Here is a 24,067-nt window from a genome sequence, read left to right as displayed (position 1 = left end):
GATAACATTTCTATCCGCAGAGACTCTATGGTACCTATCTTGTCATTTGAAAAATCTGCCCTATTTGATTCAATTGAGTCTTTGATGTAGAGAGTGCCACTCCCCCACTAGTGTGACCTACCTATCATTCTTGCATAATTTTTATCTTTGTATTACAGCATCCCATTGATTTCTTCATTCCACCATGTTTCTGAGATTCGTATTATGTCAATGTCTTATTTGCTGCTTATCATTCAGGTTCTCCCATTATAGATCTTAAAGTTCTAGCATTAGTATAAAAGCATTTATTCATTTTATTGTTGCCTGGTTGGTTACTTGTGTGTGACCTTTTAATTGGGAAAGGTATTTGTTTCTGTTGGTTTTCTCTGTGTACACCCTCCCAGTTCTTACCCCACTGTTTATGGTTTCACTCCCATAGGGTGTCAGTCTGAACTGTGTGCTGTTCTGCACTTGTCAGCTTTCCCTTTAGTTTTAAAAGCTACTCTACCACCTTTTTAATGTTACATACCAGCAGTTTGGTACCATTTTGGCTTAAGTGGATGCCATCCCTTATAAATATCCCCCAGTTGCTAATAAATCTGACCCCCTTCTTCCCTACATTGTCTCCACCACACATTGAGACTCTGGAATTCTGCCTACCTGCTTGGCTCTGCATGTAACACTGGAAGAATTTTCTACTGTAGAGATCCTGGACTTCAACCTCCTAACTAGCAGCTTACATTTAGGATCTCTCTGCTACATTTAACCATCTTGTTGGTACCTACTTGGACCATGACCACCAGCTCCTTCCTAGCAGCCTGTTTACCCATTTTGTGAGCTCTGCTATCTCATAAGAAAAGAATAGAAAGAAAGAGAAGATCCGAAGTTGACTCGTAATTATATTTGTGCATGTAATCTCTTGATAAAATTAAGTAACAACATTTCAGAGTATAGACATGTCCTCCAAAAATCCCAGAATTTACACTTACAAGTATAATTAAAGAAGATTATAGGCATTTAAGGAGTAAAGTGTTAGCAGTGTGCAGTTTCTATTGACAGCCCACTAAAATTGGTTTCATTCATATAGAGATTTTTAAGGTAATTATATGAGCAGATGAAAGTCTCACTGTTTAAAGGTTTTCTTCAAAGAGAATTTGTGAAATATGCTGTCTGAATACAAGCAAAAAGTTACCAAACATATTATAAGTACTCAGCATTCTTTGATATGTGTGTTTTAAAAACTGCAGGTAAACTTGTACTGTAAAACACAAGGCAGAAAATGACTTTCACATTATGACGGAAGTTAAGATCATTGGCAGTAAGTGATAAACATTTTAAGAGATGGTCTAAAGTTTCCTTTCAGCTATACCGCTTGTTTAACTTTTCTGTTTAGTTCTTTATTTATGAGTATCTAGCATATTTTTCCTCTCTCTAACTTCAGTTACTTCTGTGATGTCTATTATCACCTTATGATAGAGAACAAATATGAAAAATGCATAAAGTCTTTAAGTGTGCTTTTCTCTTTCCCCTTAATTTTAGGTAGGGTATAATTTTTGTTTTGTTTTATGGAGGTCACTGATAAGAAAAGTTTTTTTTTCATTCAAACGTGGTTAGATTTGAGCTCATTTTACATGAAAGTAACAGAGGGCGCCTATACATGTGCGTTGAGGCTGCTCCTAATGCACTGTGATTAATTGAGTCCGCCGGAGCATGGTAATTACTGTGCTCCAGCAGACTCTAACATCACATTTGATGAGCTTTAGTTAAAGTGCCCCTGCTGCCATTTTTCAGTGCAGGGACACTGATGCATGTGATGCTCTGAGTGCTTTAATTAGGGCAGCTCTCAGAGCTGCTCTAAATAAAGCACCTGGTCTCTTGGAGCACGTGTGTATATATATATGCCCATTGATCTGGAGACCAACCCCAACCTAAAATAGGTAGTCACTCAGTAATTATGGTGCTCACTCAGGATGTGGGAGACTTGGGTTGAATTTTCTGTGCCTCTTGGATTCAAGGCAAGTAATTGACCACTGGCCTGGTGACTATTTGGGGGATACCATTCCCATCTCTCTCTTGCTATTGTTCTTGCGCTCTCACTAGAACAAGCATACCCAGTCTGGTGCACCCTGTAAAAGCTGCCCATTGTCAAGAGAAGTGGCAGCTGCTGCATGAGGCCCTGCTGCGTTTTGACACTCCCTCTTTTTGATCTGGGTACATGATGTATTTGAATTTGGACAGTTTGCCCTACAACAAAATATTGACCAATTTGTGTTGTGCTGGGCCATCAAGGGAGCACTTTGCTTGGTGCAAGATGGACAGCTGGTCCTAAATGTGTAACCCCATGAAAGGCATTGTGGTAGAGGGAGAGTCAATCTCTGATATTGTGTTTTTTGACAGGTGCTTGCTTCATGAACAGTTCCAGGAGGGCTATATATTTTTGCACTTTTACCTTTTTGTTCGTAATATTCTTACATTTAAAGGTTGAAAAAGTCTATCCCTCCCCCTCCTCCTCCCTCATGAAAATCTATTTTGGGGCAACTTTTCTAATCTTTTGGGAAGGAAAGAAAAACTGTCAGATTTGTTCTGAAGTTAATATTTTATTTCAGACTCTCAAAGTAAGCTCAGACGAACCCAAACCCACACATCTCCCTGTTTCCTTTCTCTGTGTTAAGAGAACCAGAAATCATTACAACAGAACTCTTAAAGTGAAATTCATTAAAATATTGATACTTCTCCATGGAATTCAGTTATAAGTAGCAAGTTGTAAGGAGATGGGTTATAAAAAAAACAACAACTAAAAAACAAAAAACAAACCATCAGCATGTGATTTTGTTGTTGTTGTTGTTGTTGTTGTTGTTGTTTTTAAACGTATACACAGAAATTGTTGAACTATTTAGGGTCTTTTTGATGAAAGATACCAGATTGAATAGTTTTGACTATGACATTCAATGTGTATATGTAATCATAAAACTGTATAACTAACTTCCTGAACTTAAAAATTACTTCTGCTTCTTTTCACCAGTGAGTTACTACTATGTAGTCTCAACCTTTATTTTCTCTTGCAACATTTTTTATGATTTTAATATATGGTATCTCAGTGCTAAAACTGAAATGTAAAGAGAATCTACATGATATTTCAAATAATTTGAAGATGCAAAGTATCAACCTTTTAATAATTTTTTTTATAGAACTTCTCATGCATTGTTATGGCTAGGGATCCGGGTTTTCTGTTTGCCATGGAAAAATGTGGATGCTGTTCTTTAAACAAAAAATCACTGGAAACAGCTGGTTTTCCCCTTGCAGGTTGGCAGCGTTCCAGCCTGAAAGGGGCTGGAGGGAAGTGGGATGCAGGGGGCGCCATGTGCATGTATACACATGCACGTGGCAGCCAGGCAGTGTGGTGGACAGCAGCTCCCTCTAGGTAAGTCTATGGTTGTGGGGGGGACACCATAGGCAATGCAGCAGGGGAGTGTGGGGGGCAAGGTGATGTGCCCCTCCCAGATTTCTGTGTCAACTGGGGCACAGGGCTGCAGCTGGACCTGAGCAGCTCCAGGCAGGAGCCACCTCTGGTCCAGTGGGAGGGACCTGGTATGGGAGGGAGCACCATGGTGCCATGGCCGCCAAGATGAGGCACTCTCTGCCTTCCTGGCAGCAGTGGGGGCACAACTCCATGCCTTTGCTGCACCTCACCTTGGCAGCCATAATGGCTGTGCTTCTTCCTGAGGAGGCAGCTCCTGCCTGGGAATGGTCTCGTTCTGTTGCAGCTCCTGTGGCCCACTGTGGGTGCAGAAATCTGTAGGGAGGGCACGTGCCCCCTCCACTCCCACAGCATGTTGCCTGTGGCCCCCCCCCCCAGTACATTGCCTGCCAACACACCTGCCCTGTTCCCCACACACTAGCAGGGCAGGGGCCTGTAGGTCAGGAGTGAGGGGCATTGGCAGGACCAGGGGGCTGTAAGGCCAGGAGCAGGATGTCAGCATGTCAGGGCTACTCAGCTTCACAAAGCAGTGGGGTGAACAGCCACAGCTAGATTGGCCTTCTAGTGAGTGAAGGAGGCAGGGAGGGGGAGCTCTGATTTTTTTTTTTTTTTTCCATGATAAAAAATCAAAAGCAAACTCCAAAATATATAGGTGTTTAGAATGTATTTTATTACAATGATTTAGACACTGGTAGGCTTCCATATGGATTTAAAATGGTAAATATATCAATAAAACATTTAGATAAAAGCATTTCATTTTAATCATGGGAAAACACAGATTTTGGGTTTCTTAATAGGAGAGTTTTGGTTTTTGTTTTTTTTTAAGTTGGTGAATTTGGGGTTTCTAAACAGAAAATCAGGATCCCTGGACTCAGCACTATGTCAAAGTAGCCAGCGTATACTAGTAAGATTAGTTTATTTTAGAGCTGTTTGCATCATCAAAGAAGAGCAGAGAAACTGGAACAGTAGGACTGGTTCTTGATCAGTAAGGTACAGTTTACTCTTCTTTTTCAGTTACATGTGGTAAGAGAAACAACATCTAGCATGCTTCTGCTAACAGGCATAAGTTAAATTTAGACATTATCATTGCTGCCACAAGTTTTATTTGTTTATCTATTATTACCCAGACTTAAAGAACATAAAATTAGTAGGTGACAGGTTTAAATCTAACCAGAAAAAAAATCCTCTTTTAATGCAAAGTGTAGTTAATTTATAGAACTTATTGCCACAGGACGTGGTAGAGGCGGAGAGCATAGCCAGGTTCAGAAAGGGTCTGGATAAATTCATGGATGATAGATCTATTAATGGCTATTGAACAGAATGGTTGGAGATATTTCCTCTGGCATCTCTCAGGCAATAGTAGTGGATACCAGGGAGTGTATCGCAAAGGGACTGGATTGTTCTAGAGAGCTCCTGTTCAATGTTTTCCCTCTATAGCAGGGGTGTCCAACCTTTTTGAGTGTGGGGCCAGATCATGAACTTTTTATCACCCAGTGGGCCGGTGAGCCATATTCAAAAACCTCACAGGAAGCGGTATCACATCACCCCCCACCCCCAATGAAAGTACAGTGTTTGCTTTCTTTTCCCATTGCAGCACCTTGGGCCTCAGAAAGCGGCTTGGAGGGCCACATGTTGGACAAGCCTGCTCGATAGCATCCACTCCTGGGCTATCAGACATGGAATACTGGGCTAGATGGACCACTTGTGGTCTAACCCATTATAGCACTTTTTATGTTCTTAACATTTGTTTCTCTGTAAAATTGTATGTGAAGGCAAGTTCTTGTAACAGATGCTGCAGTATAGCCAAGCGAGATTAACACTATTTATACCAGGTTTATCAATCCCCTGCCCTGTGGGTCAGATCTATCCCTGGGGCCCTGCACACTAGATTGGGTATGCAGGGTGGCACAAGGTCCAATCCTGGCATGTGGGGCTGGGTGGGGGCAGCATAGCATCTTGGGGCACATTGTAGCCCATGGGAATAAAGATTGAGCAACACTGGTTTGTCATCCAGTCATGATTGATCTCTCCTAGTTTGTTGTGCTATCGCTGAAGTATCTAGTTTGCATTATGGTTTTTCACTGGGCTAGCTAGCACGTTTTCATTATTCTTCACTAAATGCACTTTTATTATCTGGGAAAACGTGTTACTGGTTTAAAGGATAATGTTAGAAATGGTGTTTTATATGAAGGATACCAGAAAGAATTCAATTTTTGACTTTGTGCTTAAAGGGCTCTTCTGGTCCTGGTGCCCTGCACACAGGGTTGCTGAGGTCACAGTTAGGGCTGTGCAAAGCTTCAGTTCCAGATTTGATTCAGCGGAGATTTGGTGGCCAAATCTGAATCGTATCAGAGGACCCTTTTAATCTCTCTGAATCAAATTGGAACCCTCCAGACATAGTCAGCTCTAACTGTTTTTTTTTCTATATACCTCTAGGTAGCAGGGGCTTATGAATGCTGGGGCGCATGGGGGCTCCCCAGTGAGCTTAGCAGCAGACCTGGAAATGGACCTGAAGCACTTCTGGTTCACTTCTAGGTCTGCTGAGGAGCAGGTAGGGGGCCCCCTCATGCCCTCCCAGCTCAGCGGCTGATGCCTCCTGGGTCTGGGGGGAGGGTACCCGGGGTCCCCCTGAGGCTGATCTCTGAGCCAGGGAGACGTGGGGGGGCCCCCCAGCAGATCTAGAAGCGGACCAGAAGTAGTTCTGGTCCACTTCCGGGTTCGCTGTCAAGTACATGGAGGGTCCCCCTGCATTCGTTGTGGGATGCTCTGTACACCCCAGCATTGCAGCATTCACAAGCTACTCCTGCTACCTCAAGGTATGTGGAAAAAACAGTCAAAGCTGCGTCTATGTCCGAATTGCTGATTCTCTAAATCGGCATCAAACCTTCAGATTTGGATTTGGCCGAATTGAATTGGGGACAGTGATCCAAATCAACGAATTGAATCAGTCCCTGATTCCGGGCCACATCGGAATCCAATAGGGACCGCTTTGCATACCACTAGTAGCAGTTACTTGGGGAACTCTTCCAGTGCTGAGGTCTAAGCTGGTACACAGCCACAGAGCCTTTGAAAAACAGTGATAACTGATCCAGCTGCATTTGAGTGAGGATTCTTGATGAGTCTTTGGTCTCTCCCCGAGTCATTAAACCAATGGAATTACTTATGAAATTTAGCTGTAGAAGGACGGTACTAATTGGTTGACTTTTAATGTCACAGTAACCCTCATTAAGGATTACCTGAACAATTGATCTGACCTTGAGATTAACATATTCAATCATAAATTAGATACAGTGGTTTAAAAGTTTAATTGTAATGTAACTGTTTCATATATAGCTCATGCACAGCAATTCAATTAATGTTAACTATCTGGAAAGTGTGAATTACATGCATTATTGTATTGACAAACTACTGCAGAATAAAGACAAGAATAATTCAGGAGGTTTAATTTCTTAAGTGGCACAATTTTTAATTAAAGAATTTATTTGTAGCTCCTCAGGAAATTCATTACATACTAAAGATGTGAAAAATTAATTGGTAAAATGATAATTATACTGCTAATGTATTGCAGTTAGCAATTTAAACTAGCCTGGCTTTGCACACTACCTGCCCCTCCTACCAGCAGTTTGCGCCCCATAAATCAAAGTGCTGTGACTGGGTGGAAGGAGGAGGCAGAAGAGCCAAGCTGATCCAGCCTTTTCCACGCGGGAAGGGGAGGCAGGGCACGATGGCTGACAGCAGGAGCACTGCTTAGCATGTGCGTGTCTCACCCTGTGGCAAATATCAGGTGCTGGCTATAGGGAGTCTCCCTGCCTCCATCCTTCCCTGGATTACTCGCTGCTCTCAATCTCCTTTTCTCTTCTTAGTGGTGGTGTTCTCCATGGCTGGGTGGGCAGACAGGGGCGCTCCTGCAGGAGGGCCTGTGAGAGCACGGCCCACAGATGCTGCAGCTGGCTTGGCAGCTGTGCACTCCCCCCACCCTGTGATGGGGCTCTGCGCCTCTGCTTGCTGTTGAGGAGAGCTGATCCCCTTTCCTGCTCACACATGGTGGAATTTACAGCTAGGGAGGTGCCTCCCCTGTACTGTACCACCTACCCACTGAATGCCTGATTGGGCTGCCTGGGACCACTTTTCTGTGAGACTGGGTCCTGGGCACCAGTTGCACCAGCATCGAGAACTGCTTTGCAGTGGGGAGCCCCAGATCTCTGCAATGCACCCTGCACCCCCAGCCCTCCACAGCAGGTATGTGTTACCAATTAAAGGGTTAACCAATATAATTAGAAGAGTTCAAACAGCCAATTTTTTTCAGTGATATTTACATCCCTATTCTGTACTCAACAAAGTAAGTTGGTCTTAGTTTGGGTAGGATGTATTGTATCCAAACAGATTGTTTCCATGCTTCATGTGCAAAACTATTTTTAAGTACTGCTTTCTTGGAGGTATGCTGACATCTTAGTAGTAGCAGATGCATCAGGTAAGACTGAGATATTAGTAAGCATCATCATTATATTATTTGCAAGTGAGCCCATAATATCTCACAGATGTAAATGTGAAACACTCTAATTTGGAGTGCTTCAGCGTTGTGCAGATATACAGACCTCTCTCTGCTGAAACACTTCACAGTGTACAGGAGCTGATGCTGTTATGGCAGAGGCAGGTAAAGTCTGGCCCACAGCAGACTCCATTTCCCAGCAGCCCCTGCCCATGTTGCTGCCTTCATCATGTAGCCCCATCCCTCACTGCTGATTGGTATAGAGGGGCAGGGCCATATGATGGGCAGCCTTCACAGTCAATCAGCTGCAAGGGGTGGCAGTGGTAGCCATCTAGGCATGCCAGTGGCACCCCACCTCCTGGTGGGCTGCACGGCTGGGCTGTAGTGGCCACAAGGGTTGCTGCCTTCCCAGAGGGAGTCAGCATTTTTTTTTCCCCAGGGTGCCTGCGCTTTTTTGCAGAGCCTGCCCAAAATCACAGTTTTCAAAAAATTGCAAAAATCATGATTTTAGTAGGTCCCTACCCATAATGCACAGAGCTCTATCAGGCAGAACTGTCATCAGGCATGACCATCTCCACAGCTGGACAGGACAGATGGCAAGATGCCCATTAGATACCATGGATAATTGATTCCATCTGCCACTTGGGACACAAACAAGGGCTGTGTTCCCAAAAAAAAAACATGGCCTGCAAAACTAGGCATATTGTTAGGAGACTCTGGAGGCGACTATGATATTCACCCTTCTCTTGAGCCCACTACCCACAAATTCCTGGTAAATGTTACCTCCTAACATCCTATGACTGCCTCGCCCTAGAAAACAGAACCACAATATGGCATGTTATAGACTTTTTCTGCAATAAGGCAGCCTTTAGTTCACTTTAAACTCATCCCACTCATTCTGGACCTCTGTCCCAAGGAACCTTGGCACAGCCACTTCGAAGTCTTTCTTTTCCAAAACTTGCCATTCCTTCTGCTCTAAGAAAGCCCCTGAGGTCCTGGCTTATGGGTGACAATATGGAGGGGCTTGTGTCAGAATATGGGATGCCAATCCCACCTGAGACTATGTGCTGTTTGCTGCCAGATCTCTTGGAGACTCCCACATCCTGCCTATAGGCTGCCTAGCATGAGCTCCAGTTGACAAACGTTCCTCAGGACATTTGATAGTGCACCAGTGAAGAATCAGTTACTGAATGGACTGATTGGTAGTGTCTGATGTGTGCATCATGGAACTGTGCCAATCCATTGCCATTTTCTCTTTTTAAAGAGAGCTGTGATTATCATGGAGATTGGTCAGGAGGATGGGGGTGCCTTCTCTGCTATTTTTTCCCTTCAGTCTTCTCTGATTTATGCTATGGTTAACAACCTAGAAAAGCAAAAGCTTCAGGGAAATCTGAAGTCTTGAGGGAGAGGGGGATTTATGAGGTTGCTTATGGGTTCTTAAGCAAGCACTGCCTTTGGATGAAGAAGTGAAAGCAAAGTGCCTTGTCCCTGCCATTGCCCCTCACCCACCACCCACATCTGATGCACCTCACTTCTGACCCACAGGTCCCTGGCCCTGCTGGTGCCTCTCACTTGCCACCCACAGCCGTTCCCCATCCCTGCTGGTGTTTTTCATTTGCCCCCCACAGCCCCCTGTCTCCCCTAAGTGCCAGGGCTATGGGGCCAGGGATTCAGGTCTGCAGCCCCCTGCCTCCCCAGTAGCAGGTGCTAAGCCCTGGCTGCCACCCACAGGAAGTGGCTGCTGCAGTAGAGTGGAATGCGGAGACTAGCTCCCCCTACCCCATGGACAGCACGGCCAGAACAGAGCCTGTTGTGGGCATAAGGGGAGGCAGATGCAAGCTGCTTGCTGTAGGCTTGGGCTCCCTACTTTGTCCCCAGGACCTCTGCAGCCCAGTGGGTGGGACCCAGCATTGCAGGGCAGAGTGGGGCCAGGTGGAGAAGTTTGTTGCTGATGGGAGCTGCCCCCTGCCTGCCCCAGAGCAGCGAGGGGCATAATTCCACACTGCTGCCCCCTCTGCTGTGGGGCAGATAGGGGGCACCTCGCTATGGCAGCCTGTGCCTGCCCCTGCCCTATGCACAAATCTGGGGGACACATGCCCCACATGCTCCCCCTGGGAGTGCGGGAAGCAGTAGGGAGCCTGCCCACCTCAGAGTTACCTCTGGGGAGCTGCTCTTCAGGCTGCCTGGCAGCCATGTGCATGTGTGTATGTGCACATGCACATGGCATCCCCTGCCTGGCCACCCTTAGCCTGATCCCCTAGCTTCTTGCAGGCTGGATCTCTGCCAGCCTGCAATAGCAAATCTACCATATCCTGTGTTTTATTTCTTTTTAAGGAGAAAATCTGGATTGTTCTCCTCAAAATGAAAAAAAATATGGTTTTTACCATGTTTTCTGTGGCCAGCGGAAAACCTGGATCCTTGCTGATGAGGTTGGGTTATGTGTTGTGTTTTGGTATCCTGTGGAGGTGGAAGTGAAAACCTTACAGAGTGCTGGGATGTGCTATTTAATAGTCTCTTAAACATGACAGTGGCAAGAAAGGTAGGAGGCTTGTCCTACAATTATTTTTGTGCTTTTCAGATTTTGTCAAGTGCCTGGATTGAACTTGGCCTGTCCTTAAAATCAGAACTTTTTATTCTTTTCTAATTCTGCTCCCTTTAGCAAGGTACAATAGACTCTTACTTTTCTATTGCAGTGACATGATAAGGGCAACAACATCTTAGCAGCAACCTTTCCCTGGGAAAATCTTTTATTGGACCCAGAGTTGTTAGACATGCCTCTAGACGCACAATACTTTTGAACCATCTCACTGCAACATAACTACAGCAGTCCTCTATCATCTTTTAGTTGGTTAAGATAAAAAGAGAAGCAGGTAGATCCATAAAGCCTGTAATGTACCAGAAGTATTATAGCTGCTTGTAGACTTGGGGAGGGGGGGAGGAACTCCCAACGCTTTGCTTTAAACTCGGCACACTCCCACATCAAGCCCTATACATGCCCAGAAAAGGCAGCATGTTAGTTGCACCTGGCTTTCCCAGCATCTGTAGGGATCAGGAGTTTGCTTTAGTGGGTCTTTTTTGGCTTTTTTTATCTAATAGCCAATTGAATTGGCTTTAGCTAAAAGCACCAAAAAGCACTGCTGAAGCATCCAGGTTAAAGTAATACGCTGCTGCTGCTGCTTCCAGTGGAGAACATTTTGTTTGTTTGTTTTCACATCTTGTAGTGCCTTTTGTCAACGGACAGGATTCTGTATACATGTAAACACTGATATGGGTCACAGTGAGTTTCATTAGGTGTTAAGCTACAATGACCAATTGATACAAAGAACAAAAGGTCAAATCATTACGTTTTGGCTTGGTTTGAAATACCTGCAAACGTGAGTTATGCTTGATTAAGGGTAAGCTGAAACAAAATGAAAGCATCAAATTTAATGCTTTGCAACTCAGCTAATAGAAGCAGTTTTTGTAAAGCACTTCATTTTTTAAAATTATCCTGGGATAATGGGATGAGATTATTGTGGTTATGTACTTCCTGTCTCCAGTGGGAATTGAATATCAAATTTCAACAACATGAGATGTAGTTTATCTGATAATTAAGCAGAAGGCATTTGGTGCTAAATTTTGTTGCTTTTGTGGCTTTCAGATTTTTTTGTTGCATGGTGAAGGGCACTTCTGACTCAGAAGTTTAATACAATTGCAGATTTTAAGGTAGGAGAAACTTTTTTTTCCCCCTCTCTGTATTTTATCTATTATAGAAAATAAACGATTTCTTTAACCAGACCTGGGGGGGCGGGGAGGAGGGCAGGTACTATTTTACATGTTAATTTCAATGCTAATTTTTGATAACGAGAAGAAGTAGAATACTGTAGGAGGGGCTCTTTTTCTGAATCAGTTTATAGTTCTAACCTAACAATTTACAGTTGAAAAACTGCATAATATTCCTTTTTCCCCTTATTAATGTAGGAGCCTTACCTGTCTCTTTCAGTTTATACATAAATATAACAAAAGTAAAATAGCATACTATTTACATGCACACTTCTATGTTTATATGTTTTGATAAACCTAAAATCAAACTAAATTATAGTCAAGAAGTGGACATTTCCGTTATAGGCTGTACCTGAACTGCTTGTTGAATGCTCTCTGAAATTTGGATATATATAAAAAAAAATAAAAGCTTGAGCTGATGGATCATTATACAATACTTCATTTTATATGTGTGTATGCATGTATACTATGGACATGTCTTAACAACTTTAGTTACAGTTGTGTTTTAGAAGTGGTTTAAATTATGGCATACATTCTTGGGGTTGTTTCCCATACAATAGGCAGTAAGCTGATATGAAATTTTATACGGGTTTACTTTTTGCCACCAAGGGGCTTAATTTTTTTTATGTAATTTTTGTTTTACTTTGTGTTTTTTAACACCATAGTAACTTTTTTTGCATTTGGGCTCTGGCTAAGAGTTTATCTTTGTAGGCCTACATGTGCTGACTGACTCTCAAAAAACCCGTATCTGTTAACACAGAATTTGCTGGGGGGAATATGTTGAATACAAGTAATGCAATGTGTAGATATTTTTTTTTTGGGAAAATATATAGAATAGTAGAAAGATTTATCAGCCCCGAACCATTGTTGATGCTTGTACCACTCCTGATGACTGAGGGGAGTTTGTTCCAGACCCTGGACACATGTGCTGTAAAGAACTTCTTTCTAATATTCAGTCTAAATCGGCGTTCCTAGAGTTTATGGCCATTAGACCTTGTTATCCCTTGGGGAGCTCTGGTGAACAGATGTTCTCCCAGGTCCTAGTGTACCCTTCTTATGAAGTTGTAGGCTGTTACCAAGTCCGCCCTGAGCCTTTTCTTCTCTAGACTGAACAGTCCCAAGTCCCGCAGCTTCCCCACCAGGCCTTGGATCATATGAATGGCTCTCCTCTGGACTCTCTCAAGCTTCTCCACATCCTTCTTGAAGTGGGGGGGGCCCAATACTGGATGCAGTACTCCAGCTGCAGTCTCACTAGGGCTGAGTGAAATAGAAGGATGACTTCCCTGGTTTTGCTTGAGATGCATCGGTGGATGCACGCCAGAGTTTGGTTAGTTTTGTCTGCCACCACATCATAATGGTGGCTCATTCGTCTTGTGGTCAATCAAGACCCCCAAGTCCCTTTTGGTCGTGGTGCTAGCAAGCGTAGCGCTGCCGAGCCTTTAAGTATAGTGAAGGTTCTTCTTACTGAGGTGCAGCACCTTGCACTTCTCTGTGTTAAAGGCCATCTGGTTTTGGTCAGCCCATCTTGAGAGTGTGTCCATATTGGCCTGTATCCCGAGCCTGTCCTTTGGTGTGAGGGCACTCCCCCATAATTTGGTATCATCTGCCAACTTGGCCAGTTCACATCTGACTCCTGAATCTAGATCATTGATGAAAATGTTAAAGGGTACTGGCCTGAGTACTGAGCCCTGAGGGACTCCACTGGTAACACTGCACCACGTTGATTTGCTCCCTTCAACTGGTACTCTTTGGGTCTGACCCCGTAGCCAGTTGCCTAACCATCGGACCATGTGATGATCTAGGCCACAGTTCCCCAGCTTAACTGTGAGGACATTATGGGCGACTAGGTCAAAGGCCTTCTTGAAGTCCAGATAAATGATGTCCACATCATATCCCTTGTCCAGGGCATATGTTACCTGGGCATAGAAGGAGATGAAGTTGGTCAGGCAAGACCTGCCAGTCACAAAGCCATGTTGGCTGGCATTCAGAAGCTTGCCTTCTGTTAGTTTGGTATTGATGGATCCCTTGACAATTTTCTCTGGGATTTTTCCAGGGATGGACATCAGACTGATTAGTCTATAGTTCCCTGGGTCATCCCTCCTCCCTTTCTTGTAGATAGGGGTGGTATCACATTAGCTCTTTTCCAATCATCCGGAACCATGTCAAAGTGCCATGATTTTTCAAATATCCCTGCCATGGGGGGATGCAATGATGTCTGGCAGCTCTTTCAAGACCCTGGGTGCATTCCGTCTGGGCCCACGGACTTGTGAATGTTCACTTTCTCACAGTGTTCCCTGACTTGATGCACGTCAATTTTGGGCCCATCACCCGCTCCCAGATTGGTTTGTGCCATTCCTGGCTGTGTGATCTTTGTGGGAGAGTGAAAAATTGATGCAAAAAAGTCATTTAGGAGATTGACCTTCCTTGGGTATCTGATAGTTTCATAGTAGGGTCAGAAGGGACCTGAGCAGATCAAGTCCAACCCCCTGCCATGGCAGGAAAGAGTACTGGGGTCAAATGACCCCAGCAAGGTGATTGTCTAGCCTTGTCTTAAAGACCCCCAGGGTAGGAGCCAGCACCACTTCACTTGGAAGTTGGTTCCAGATCCTAGCCGCCCTGACAGTGAAGTAGCGCCTCCTGATGTCTAGTCTGAATCTACCCTCTGTCAGCTTGTGACCATTGTTCCTGGTCACTCCTGGTAGTGCTTGGGGGAACAGGGACTTCCCCAGTGCTTGCTGGTCCCCCCTGACTAGTTTGTAACAGGCCACTAGATTCCCCCTCAGCCTTCTCTTGTGGAGGCTGAACAGGTTCAGGTCCCATAGCCTCTCTTCGTAGGTCCTGCCTTGCTGCCCCGATCATGCGAGTGGCCCTCCTCTGGACCCTCTCCATGTTGTCCACATCCCTCTTGAAGTGCGGCACCCAGAACTGGACGCAATACTCTAACTGCGGCCTGACCAGTGCCATATAGAGGGGGAGGATCACCTCCTTGGACCTGCTCGAGATGCATCTGTGGATGCATGACAAGGTGTAGTTGGCTTTCCTGACTGCATCCCCACGTTGCTGGCCCATGTTCATCTTGGCATCAGTGATGTCTCCAAGATCCTTTTCTGCCTCTGCACTGACAAGAAGGGAGTTCCCCAGCCTGTAGGTCTGTTGCTGGTTCTTCCTCCCCAGGTACATCACCTTGCACTTGTCAGTGTTGAATCCCATCCTGTTATCATCTGCCCACCCCTGTAACCTGTCTAGGTCTGATGGCAGCCTATTCCTCTCTTCTATTATGCCCACATCGCCCCCCATCTTAGTGCCGTCAGCAAATTTGAACAGGGTGCTTTTTACCCCCTCGTCCAAGTCACTGATGAAGATGTTGAACAGTGCAGGCCTGAGGACTGAGCCCTGCGGAACCCCACTGCCCACATCTCTCCAGGTTGAAAATGACCCATCCACCACCACTCTCTGGGTGCGGCCCTCCAGCCAGTTGGAGACCTATTTGACACTCTAGTTGTTGACACCACAGTCCCCCAGTTTGTTAATGAGAACGGGGTGAGAGACAGTGTCGAAGGCCTTCCAAAAGTCCAGAAAGACTCCGTCTACTGCTACCCCTGCATCTAAGGATTTGGTGACCTGGTTGTAGAAGGCCACCCAGTTGGTCTAACAGGACCTGCCTCTAATGAACCTGTGTTGGTTGCCCCTAAGCATAATCTCCCCTGCTGGGACCTCGTGGACATGTGCCAGGATAATTCTCTCAAAAAGCTTACCCAGGATCGAGGTAAGACTAACTGGCCTATAGTTTCCCAGGTCTTCCTTCCTCCCTTTTTTGAAGATGGGAACCACATTAGACCTCTTTTAGTCCTCTGCCAGTTGTCCCATTGGATATCTCAGGGGCCCAATACTGACCTTCTTTTTCCTACTTCCCACATTACCTAAAGAAGGACTTTTTGTCGTCTTTGATCCCCACTGGAAGCCTAAGTTCGGTTTGTACCTTGGCTTTTCTCAACTCCTCTCTGCAGGTGCGGGTGAGTGCAGAGTAATCTTTTTTGGTAATGCTTTCTGTTTTCCACCTGGTGCAGGCTACTCTTTTGAGCTTAATGAAGTCCAGTAATTTCCTATTCAGCCATAGGGGCTTCCTTGCTCGTTGACTGCATTTCTTGTGAGAAGGGATGGCTTTACCCTGTGCTTCAAGGATTATGTTTTTGAGTGACAAGGATTATGTTTTTGAGTGATGATTATTCCTCATGTACTCCCTTTTCTGGAGGGGTTGGGGGACCTCTGATTGCCTAACTGACCAGTTCTCTCAGTTTGCAGAAGTCTGCCTTCCCAAAGTTAAGGATTTCTGTTTTACTGAAGAGTTTGCTCTTCAGGAAACTAAGAAGGTGACCAATTCATGGTCGCTATTGCCAAGCTTCCCCTTGATACTCAGATCGCTCACCAGGTCCTCTCCTTTGGCCAGGACCAGATCCAGCAGTGCGTCTCCCCTAGTTGGCCCATAGACCTCCTGGGTTAGGTAGAGGTCATCGATGCATAGTGAGAGAACTACACAGCCTGTCAGATTTGGCCGTGCGATCATCCCAAGAGGTGTCAGAAGTTGAAGTCTCCCATGAGGATAAAGCATCAGGATCATGTGACTTTGATAAGTTCCATAATAAATTCCCGATCTAGGTCATCTTGGTGGAGTGGGGGGTCTACAGTAGACTCCTACAAGCAAGTCACCCTTCCCATGTTCTCCTTGTATCTTGACCCAGAGGGTCTCAAGATGCCCTTCCTGGTTTGGAAGCTCAGTCTTCAGGGAGGAGGGCTGATCTTTGACAGAGAGCAACTCCCCCACCTCTCTTCCCCATATGATCTTCTCCTATACACAGTGTAACCTACTGCCACTGACCAATCATAGGTGGAGTCCCACTGTAATTCCTACAGGTTTGTAGTTATTATCACAAGACGGGTGAGTTCCTCATGCTTGTTTTCTAAGCTCCTGGCGTTTGCATACAGGCAGTTAAGTCTGCCATGTGAACCCTAATGCTTCCTTGAGGCGCCTTTCCTTGAGCTGTTGCCAGAGTGGGATCCTTTAGGCTGCCCAAGGTATTGATAGTGCAGCTGACACGACCTGGGCTAAAACGGTTAGTAGACCACCCGTCTCCCAGCAGTCTCGGTTTAAAGCCCTGTCAAGGTCAGTCATTTTGTCTGAGAAGAGCTTCTTCCCTTTCCAGATGAGGTGGAAGCCATCCCTTCCCAACAGTCCACTCTCTGAAGTGCAGACTGTGGTTGAGGAAGCCAAACCCCTCACGATAGCACCATCATCGGAGTCTTTTATTCACCTTGCTGATGCACCTGTCTGTCTGGAGCCTATGTCCTGCAGCAGAGAGGACTGAAGAGAAAACTACCTGTGCCCCCAGGCAGTTCCCAAGTTCCGGCACACTGTCATGAGCCATTGGGTGGAGAGCCTGAAAGTAAGAGTCCTGCTCCGCATCCCTAATAGAGCGCAGCTCCTGGACCATTGCCTGGAGTTCCCTAATCTGGCACTCCAGGGCCTCCGCCACTGAGCACACCCCACAAGTGGGGGATATCCGAGCCCCAAAATGCAGCTGCCTGTGGTCTTGCTAGGCAGTTTCCATGAGGAGCCAGGGGCTTCATCTGAGTGGAGGCCAAAGCTGAGGGTCCGGGGGGGCAGGGACTGCAGGCTCCATCTGGGTACAGACCAGAACCATGGGCTCCGTTTGGGTGGAGATACCAGTAGTGTCAGAGCAGGGGAGTCCAGGTGCAGGGGGGAGCCTCGGCATGTGACATGTCCCACCCACCGTAGTCTGGCTATTACTGTGCAGATCCTTGGCTATGGCTTAGTGCCCAGAGCCTTGGGCCCACCTGCTCAACCTTCTGTGCAAACTCCCACAGTAACTTGTGTGCCGGGCAGACAGGCGCCCCTGGTTGTACAGCTTTCTGGGGGGGCTGGGTGAAGTAGGAGCTGGGGCGGGGCGAGACCCATCTTAGCTCCTCTCGGCTGCCTCTCTGCAGCTGTGTTATCCCCCTCCCACCTCAGGCCTTGCTCACCTCTGGCTCTGCTGGGGGTCAGTCAGGGTTGCTCTGTGGTTGCTGGGGGGCTTTGGGGTGCCAGGGCCTGTGCATCTTGCGCCACTCCTGGAGCCCAACTGCGGCTTTTCTGTTAGTGGGCTCTTTTTAAACTGCGCTCATGCACAGTGGGCCTGCCGCCAGCACCGCGCTGCTCCCAGGCTAGGGGGGAACTTTACCTGCAATTTGGGGGACCCTGTCCCACCGGATAGGGACCAGTAAGTACCCTCCCCCCCTCCTCCTCCTCCCTGGGGGGCTGGGCCAAGTAGGAGCCAGGGCAAGGTGAGACCCTCCTCGACTCCTTTCAGCCACCTCCTCACAGCTGTGTAACCCCTTCCCACCACGTGCCCCACTCACCTCTGGCTCTGCTGGGGGTCAGTTGGGGATGCTCCCCAGCGGCTGGGGGGGTGTGGGGTGCAACGGGCTTACACCTGTGTGTCTTGCACTGCTCCCGGAGCTTAACAGAATGGGTTGTTCCTGCACCCTCAGTAAGCTTTCTTTAAAATATAACCAGTCCTCTTGGACTCCTTCAGACTGGCCTCCCAGGGTGTCCTGCCCATCAGTTCTTTGAGTTAGTTGAATTCTGCTTTTCTGAAGTCCAAGATATTTACTCTGCTACTCTGCTTCCTTCCTTTCCTCAGGATCCTGAAATCAATCTTCTCGTCATTGCTGTGCACTACTACATTCCGCACTAATTCTTCCTTGTTTGTGAGCAATGGGTCAAGAGAAGCATGGCTCCTAGGTGGCCTGCCCAACACTTGCACCAGGAAGTTGTCCTCAGCGTTCTCTGAAAACTTCCTGGATTGCCTGTGCACTGCTGTGTTGCCCTCCCAGCAGATGTCAGGGTGATTTGAAGTCCCCCATGAGAACCAGGGCCTGGGATAGGGAAACTTCTGCTAGCTGTTTTGAAGAAAGCCTTGTCCACCTCATCCTCCTGGTCTGGTGGTCTATAGCAGGCACCCACCATGACAGTCACCCTTGTTGCTCTTCCCTCTGACCCCAACCCAGAGATTTTCAGCAGACCTATCTTCAGTTTCGTCCTGGAGCTCTGAGCAGTCATATGGCTCTTTTACACACAGCGCAACTCTTCCTCTTCTCCCTATTCTTCCTGAGTAGTTTATACTCATCCATGACAGTGCTCCAAGCATGTGAGCTATTCCTCTGTTATTCCAGTTGCACTATAGTTCCTTGACTGTGTGGGGACTTCCAATTCTTCTTGCTCATTTTCTAGGGTTTGTGCATTTGTGTACAGACATCTGAGGTAACTCCCTATTTTCATCAGGTGGATCCATCTCTTTCTAGCAGTCCTTCCTGGAACAACACCCATGGTCAAAGAAGCCAAAGCCCTGCTGGCAACACCATCTGTGCAGCCGTGCACTGATCTACAGGATGCAGCCACTCCTGCCCAGGCCCTTCCCCTCAGCTGGAAGAATTGAGGACAACACTACCTGAACCCCTCTTTCCCTTCATCCTTGCATTAAGAACCCTGTAGTCACTTTTGATATGCTCAGAGTCCCCCCTGACAGTATTATTGGTACCCACATGGGTGATCAGCATGGGGTAGTAGTCAGAGAACTGGATGAGTCTCCATAATCTTTCCATGCCATCTTGGATCTGGGCTCTGGGTAAGCAGCAGACCTCCTGAGACAACAGATCAGGCTGGTGGACGGAAGCCTCCATCCCCTTCTGAAGGGAGTCTCCAACCACTACCAACTGTTGCTTACTCTTTGTAGCAGTGGTCTCAATCCTTCCAGTCTTGGACTGCCAGGCCTGATCTCTTCCAAAACAGAACATGCTCCTGTTCCTCCTCCATTGTTGCTAGGGTTCCATATCTGTTTTCCAGGCAAACTGCTTCAGGTGGAGATGAAGACTTCTGCTTGCTGCCAGATGTCACAAGCTTCCAGCTTCCACCTTCCTGGGACTCTTAAGTCTTTCTTCTGTAGTGCTGCCTCTGGCAATCCTTGTTTCACTTTCTAAAGGTCTCCTCCAGCATCAAATCCCTGAAGTCCTCATGGCAGAGGATGCTTTGGAGCCTCACCACCTTTTCCTGTAGCTTTCGTAAACTACTCCCTGAGTGGGAGGTACCTCACATTGCCAGGAGGTACCTCACATTGCAGGCACTCCCCGACTTAGATGTCACTGGAAGGAACCTACAAGCTGCTGTCTTCACACCACCCAACTAGGATCTGGGTGGAAGCTTCAACAGTGAGTGGTCCTTTCTGGACAGATGCACCTCAGGTGTAAGTAGAGGAAGAGCTGTCCCTGACGGTGGCTCTGGCCATTTCTCTGGGTCTCTTAATCCGCCACCTCCCTCTTCCTACCCCTCTTTTCAAACAGACTTTCTGCAGCAGACTTCCCTGTAAACTGGCCTGTTCACTGCTCCTTTGTCCCAAAAGGTTCCCTTTTTCCTGCTAACCTGATTCTTTCACAAAGCTTACGGTGAAGGAAAATGAGAGAGTTTCTGGGCAAACTCCCTGGAGAATTCTCCACTCGCTCTGGACTTTAGTTAAACCAATACTTAAACCCCTTGTTTAACTGCTGAGTATTAGCTACTTGCACTAAATATATGTAGGTTAGTTATTCTTATTTACAGAAAGAGTTTACCTTAAAGGCTCCCCTTCAAAGGGGCAAGGGGGTGGGGGGGCAAAAACTGACCTGCAAACTGCTTGCGAACTGCCCTGTTTTCTGGCCCTGTTAGCTCACTCTTGCTCGATGGTTGCTCTGGGAGTTTCCTTTTGTACCATCCTGGACCTGGATTGGCTCTACCTCCTTGCTAGGGTTTTGAGACGCAGGCACCAATCTCCCAGCTATGAGTGTTTCCAGCTGCTCGGAGCACACACCCAGGCACACAGCCTACCAAACAAACACTCAGCAAATCAAATGCACAGAAGACCCTGGCTCACTTACCTTCCTGGAGCAGGATCTGGTGCCTGGTTCATCTTCCTCTTCCTCCTCTTGTATCTCATACCTGCAGTAATATGCTAATTATAGTTGATAGAGAAACTCGATATGAAGCTACTCTTGTTAAAGTTCTTTGTGTTGAAGCCCACAGAGTGTTACAATGGGTATTCAGCCTACTAGTAACCTGGGGGAAAACCAGACCCGTCAGTCACTGACAGCAGGAGATTGTCCCATGTCCTGAAGTTTCTTCCGTATTTTTTGCATCTGCAAAAAATATGAGCTGCTTTTCTCCAGAATTTTTTTTGAGGCACATTCCATTTCAAAGCTTCAGTTACATAGTATTAGACTGATAGTTTGTTTCAGTGATGTTGGTGTAATTTCAGGCAATGTACTAGCATTGCATTTAATTTTTTGGGAGAGATGATTCTCAGAACTTCACTTACCCTTTTAAGGTGTGCAGACTACAGGGAGATCTGTGCCAAGGAGAGCCAGAGGTAAAAGGAGCGATCTCTGTCATCATTTCCCCTCTCTGGCTAATTAGTTTTGAAGTAATTGATTATTTCTGTGAGAATACATTATCTCTTGTACCACATCCTGGACTTGATAACCTAAGCCTTCCTTCCTCAGGTCAGAAAAGGGTTGGGTAGTCTCAGGGTGGAAACGGACATCACCTTTTGTTGCCTTGGTGTCACTCTAAAAATGTTTTGGCAGTACAAAGGTGAAGCAAACAGAGATCCTTACCTTTCTTTTTTGCCCCAGATGCCCAAAATTAGTGGTGTCAATTTGTGCTACTGCTTAACGGTGGATGTCGTCTTTTATTTTGCCAGCAGATTGAAGCTGGTTGCACTCTCCAGCTTCCTGGGGCAGGTGCTCTTGAGAGCCTGATTCTGTGCACGCCAGGAATTCTATAATGGATTGGGATTCTCAAGCTCTGGGAGCACCTCCCTAGCTTTCTCCTGGCTTTTCTCATCCCAGGGGTGCATTTAGGTAAGCAGAGAAAGCCCAACCTTTCTTGCTTACTGAGTTGTGCCCTGGGGATCCTGGGTGTCTTGGTAAACAGGGAAAGCCAGGCAGGGACTCCCAAGACTTGAGGGGCCTGATCCTGGTTAGGAATTCCTAGGATGCACAGGTCTGGGTTCCTTGAGCTCCTGGAGAACAAGTTGCCTGTTGATGCTGCAGGACAATGGACTACATGTATGGTTTTGCCAGCCAAGTGGATCAGCTGTTGTGGGATACATCCTGGCACAGCTGATCCGCTTCATTTGACGACATTTATTTCTGGTGTCAGTGGCCAGTTCTGCACGGCAAGGTATAGCTCTAGCCAGTTATGGTTGCTTCAGTCCTTCACACCAAGGAGGCAGGCAGGATTAGACGAGACCTGGCTCTGGGGCAGGAAGCCACCCCCTCCATCAAAGGAGTCAAACCAGAAGGGCAGTGCCATGTTAAAGACAATTATTGTAACCTTTACCAGCAGCCATGCCTTTGCTCACAAGTTTCCTTCCTTCTGCTTTCGTGAGGTCACTAGGCAGAAAAGATGCTGACATCTGCAGAGAATGTGGTAGGTGCACTGGATAAAAAACAACAGCTTTTTCATTAAATAAATTGGGTTTTATCCATGGAACAGAATTATAACTAAATAATAAAATGAATAAAAAGTTATTTAAGTATAACAAGTGTATAATTTATAACAAATTATAATTTAAATACTTTTTCTTTTTAAAAATAAACGTATTTAAAATTAAACTAAACTTTACTTCTAATCTAATTTGATAACATAATTTAAACAAAAAAAGATTCATCAGTGAGCTGTTCACAATTTTTTGAGGTGGAATTCTGCTTTTTTGAAGTATAGCAGTAATGAGAAAAGTATCTAACTTTTGAGTTTAAATTTAAAAATGTCACGGCATAAAATATTATTTGAAGTGTATTATTTTCTGGCATTGCATCAAATTACTTAATTTTTTCCCAAAAGTGAGTGTTTTCATTTTATGTTTTTCAGAGAAACGTTATCATTAATAACCTTTATTTTTAGTACAGGTAGTAGGTGCCAAAAGGTTATTTTGTCATTAAGACTAGTTTGTTCAGAGTTGAAAAACTGATGTAGATTTAAAAAATTAAGAGTTTTTTCCCCCTTCTTCTAATCTGCAAAATCTAAGGGGAGGCCTGCTGCTTCAAAAACAAACAAACAAAGAAACCCAAACCCCAAACCAAATCATAAACAAAACTTTTAGTATCACATTTTCAAAGCTACTTAGTACTTAAGCAGGTTAGATTCCTTGCTTCCATTGATTTCAGTCAGAATTTATGTACTAATCTACTTGGTACATAACTGACACTTAGATGCCAGTTGGATATTCGTCTAGCAACTTGTCTACGTTTGTTGATGCCTTTTACACCATTGAAAATTTGGCTTATTGTCACTAGAAAAAAATGTTAATTTGGCAGAAACAGTTAATGCTTTATTTGGTTCAATAACCATTATTTCTTAATGAAAGTGTGTTTTGAAAGCGTTGTTTTATTCAGCAAATTTCAGATAATTTTTATCAGAAACTCCCCCTATCAAAATGTCAAGAGTATTGTTTGCATGGGGGATGACCTTAGTATATTCTTTTATTTGTAGTTCTGCTCATACTAAAACTGATCTTCAAATTAAAAGAAAATCATGCCAGTTTTAATACATTTGTGGCCAGTGCTACTAGCCGTAAAAACAAATACTTATCCCAAAGTCTATCTGGCTGTGTGTGACAGCATGTCATAGATGCTCACCTATACCAATTGGAGAGGTGGGAAGGGTGGCATGCATCTTGATAGCAGGTTTTGAATTTGCTGAATGCTCCAAATTTCCCTCCAGCCTAAACCATAAATGGCTGGTTCTAATATTCAAATAAATAGTCTCTGATTGATTAAGTCCAGTTCCAAAAGTTTCAGGTAAACAAAGATATTTAAATAAAACCGATTTCCTTGTGGATGTGAAAGGTGCCAGTTAGTTGAGATTTTATGTTTCTGTGGAAATTATATTCCTGGAAGGAAGGATTCTCATTCCTTCCTTCACCATTACGGAATACTGCTTGTCCTTATCATAAAGCCTGAGGAAGAGAAAAACAAGGTATTCTGTAAATAAGGCTGCTTTTTTTAAAAAAACAAATTATCTAGAGACTTAACAAAAATATATATTTTAAAAGCAAAACTGTATAAGGCTAGGGGCAGACATTACACATTAACCAGTTTAAGTGATCAGAAACTAGTTTAAACCTGTAACAGAACAGATGTTCAGTGCACATAAATCAGTTTGAGAATGGCTGAAACTAGCTTGATATAAACCTGGTTGAATGTAGTATCAGCTTAACTGATCCAGCTCAAACCGGTTTATGCAGTGTCTGTTCCAGGCCCCTTGTTGGTTT

General features: G+C 45.4%; 1 protein-coding gene across 6 annotated transcripts in view; it reads left to right on the top strand.

The window, feature by feature from the left end:
• Nucleotides 1–11,583: 11,583 nt before the first annotated feature.
• Nucleotides 11,584–24,067, top strand: part of TANC2 (tetratricopeptide repeat, ankyrin repeat and coiled-coil containing 2) — a 654,191-nt gene continuing 641,707 nt past the window's right edge. For all 6 annotated transcript variants that reach the window (XM_019548480.1, XM_019548478.1, XM_019548477.1 and 3 more), the window contains exon 1: nucleotides 11,584–11,651. The gene's annotated coding sequence lies outside the window, so the exon portion shown is untranslated. The remainder of the gene's footprint in view (nucleotides 11,652–24,067) is intronic.

The sequence above is a fragment of the Crocodylus porosus genome, unplaced genomic scaffold (genome assembly GCF_001723895.1).
Source record: "Crocodylus porosus isolate Cpor-Errol unplaced genomic scaffold, CroPor_comp1, whole genome shotgun sequence".
Classification (NCBI taxonomy): Eukaryota; Metazoa; Chordata; order Crocodylia; family Crocodylidae; genus Crocodylus; species Crocodylus porosus.
The sequence above is the reverse complement of the archived record's forward strand: the minus strand, read 5'-3'. Positions and strand labels throughout refer to the sequence as shown.